Below are 2839 nucleotides of genomic sequence, written 5' to 3'. Positions count from 1 at the left end.
GAGCAAACAACTTTGAGTTGAAACCTCAATTAGTTTCTCTGATGCAGCAGAACTGCAAGTTTCATGGACTTCCATCTGAAGATCCTTTTCAGTGCTTAACTGAATTCTTGCAGATCTGTGATACTGTTAAGACTAATGGAGTAGATCCTGAAGTCTACAGGCTCATGCTTTTCCCTTTTGCTGTAAGAGACAGAGCTAGAGTGTGGTTGGACTCTCAACCCAGAGATAGCCTGAACTCTTGGGATAAGCTGGTCACGGCTTTCTTAGCCAAGTTCTTTCCTCCTCAAAAGCTGAGCAAGCTTAGAGTGGATGTTCAGACCTTCAGACAGAAAGAAGGTGAATCCCTCTATGAAGCTTGGGAAAGATACAAGCAGCTGACCAAAAAGTGTCCTTCTGACATGCTTTCAGAATGGACCATCCTGGATATATTCTATGATGGTTTATCTGAGCTATCAAAGATGTCATTGGATACTTCTGCAGGTGGATCCATTCACCTAAAGAAAACGCCTGCAGAAGCTCAAGAACTCATTGACATGGTTGCAAATAACCAGTTCATGTACACTTCTGAAAGGAATCCTGTGAGTAATGGGACGCCTATGTAGAAGGGAGTTCTTGAAGTTGATACTCTGAATGCCATATTGGCTCAGAACAAAATATTGACTCAGCAAGTCAATATGATTTCTCAGAGTCTGAATGGAATGCAAGCTGCATCCAACAGTACTCAAGAGGCTTCTTATGCAAAAGAAGCTTATGATCCTGAAAACCCTGCAATAGCAGAGGTGAATTACTTAGGTGAACCTTATGGAAACACCTATAATCCATCATGGAGAAATCATCCAAATCTCTCATGGAAGGATCAAAAGCCTCAACAAGGCTTTAATAATGGTGGAAGAAACAGGTTTAGCAATAGCAAGCCTTTTCCATCATCCACTCAGCAACAGACAGAGAATTCTGAACAAAATACCTCTAATTTGGCAAACTTAGTCTCTGATCTGTCCAAGGCCACTGTAAGTTTCATGAATGAAACAAGGTCTTCCATTAGAAATTTGGAAGCACAAGTGGGCCAGCTGAGTAAAAGGATCACTGAAATCCCTTCTAGTACTCTCCCAAGCAATACAGAAGAGAATCCAAAAGGAGAGTGCAAGGCCATTGACATAAGCACCATGGCCGAACCTGTAAGGGAAGGAGAGGACGTGAATCCCAAGGAGGAGGACCTCCTGGGACGTCCAGTGATTAATAAGGAGCTTCCCTCTGAGGAACCAAAGGATTCTGAGGCTCATCTAGAGACCATAGAGATTCCATTGAAACTCCTTATGCCATTCATGAGCTCTGATGAGTATTCCTCTTCTGAAGAGAATGAGGATGTTACTGAAGAGCAAACTGCCAAGTTTCTTGGTGCAATCATGAAGCTGAATGCCAAATTATTTGGTATTGAAACTTGGGAAGATGAACCTCCCTTGTTCATCAATGAACTAAGTGATCTGGATCAACTGACATTGCCTCAGAAGAGACAGGATCCTGGAAAGTTCATAATACCTTGTACCATAGGCACCATGATCTTTAAGGCTCTGTGTGACCTTGGTTCAGGGATAAACATCATGCCTCTCTCTGTAATAGAGAAACTGGGAATCTATGGGGTGCAAGCTGCTAAAATCTCATTAGAGATGGCAGACAATTCAAGAAAACAAGCTTATGGACAAGTAGAGGACGTGTTAGTAAAGGTTGAAGGCCTTTACATCCCTGCTGATTTCATAGTCTTGGATACTGGAAAGGAAGAGGATGAATCCATCATCCTAGGAAGACCTTTCCTAGCCACAGCAAGAGCTGTGATTGATGTGGACAGAGGAGAATTGATCCTTCAATTAAATGAGGACAACCTTGTGTTTACAACTCAAGGATCTCTCTCTGCATCCATGAAGAGGAAGCATAAAAAGCTTCTCTCAAAACAGAGTCAACCAGAGCCCCCACAGTCAAACTCTAAGTTTGGTGTTGGGAGGCCACAACCAAACTCTAAGTTTGGTGTTGAACTCCCATATCCAAACTCTAAGTTTGGTGTTGGAGAGTCTCAACAACGCTCTGAACATCTGTGAGGCTCCATGAGAGCCCACTGTCAAGCTATTGACATTAAAGAAGCGCTTGTTGGGAGGCAACCTAATTTTTATTTATCTAACTATATTTTTCTTAGTTATATGTCTTTATAGGTTCATGATCATGTGGAGTCACAAAATAAATATAAAAATTGAAAACGGAATCAAAAACAGCAGAAGAAAAATCACACCCTGGAGGAAGCACCTGTCTGGCGTTCAACGCCAGAACAGAGCATGGTTCTGGCGCTGAACGCCCAAAATGGGCAGTGTCTGGGCGCTGAACGCCCAAAATGGGCATCATCTGGGCGCTGGACGCCGGAATGGCACCCTAGAGAAGAGCTGGCGCTGAACGCCCAGAACAAGCATGGTTCTGGCATTCAACGCCAGAAATGGCCAACAAATGGGCGTTGAACACCCAAAATGGGCACCAACCTGGCGCTGAACGCCCAGAGTTGTGTGTAAGGGCATTTTACATGCCTAATGGGTGCAGAGATGTAAATCCTTGACACCTCCGGATCTGTGGACACCACAGGATCACCTCAAGATCTGTGGACACCACAGGATCATCTCAGGATCTGTGAATCCCACAGGATCCCCACCCACCTCACCCTCTCTCTCTTCATTCATGGTCATCCCTTCTGTTTTCCATTTACCACTCACATCCATCCACACATCCCTCCATCTCCTCCATATCTTCTTCTTCTTCTTCTTCTTCTTCTATTCTTTCTTCTTTTGCTCGAGGGCGAGCAACC

General features: G+C 44.0%; 1 non-coding gene across 1 annotated transcript; it reads right to left on the bottom strand.

Annotated features, from left to right (window-relative positions):
* Positions 1 to 296: 296 nt before the first annotated feature.
* LOC112731693 (small nucleolar RNA R71) lies at positions 297 to 404 on the bottom strand. Its single transcript, XR_003167460.1, has one exon. It is a non-coding gene; the product is annotated as a small nucleolar RNA R71 (small nucleolar RNA).
* Between the last annotated feature and the right edge of the window lie 2435 nt (positions 405 to 2839).

The sequence above is a fragment of the Arachis hypogaea genome, chromosome 12 (assembly GCF_003086295.3).
Source record: "Arachis hypogaea cultivar Tifrunner chromosome 12, arahy.Tifrunner.gnm2.J5K5, whole genome shotgun sequence".
Taxonomy (NCBI): Eukaryota; Viridiplantae; Streptophyta; class Magnoliopsida; order Fabales; family Fabaceae; genus Arachis; species Arachis hypogaea.
Note: the sequence above shows the minus strand (reverse complement) of the source record. Positions and strands in the feature narration are given on the sequence as shown.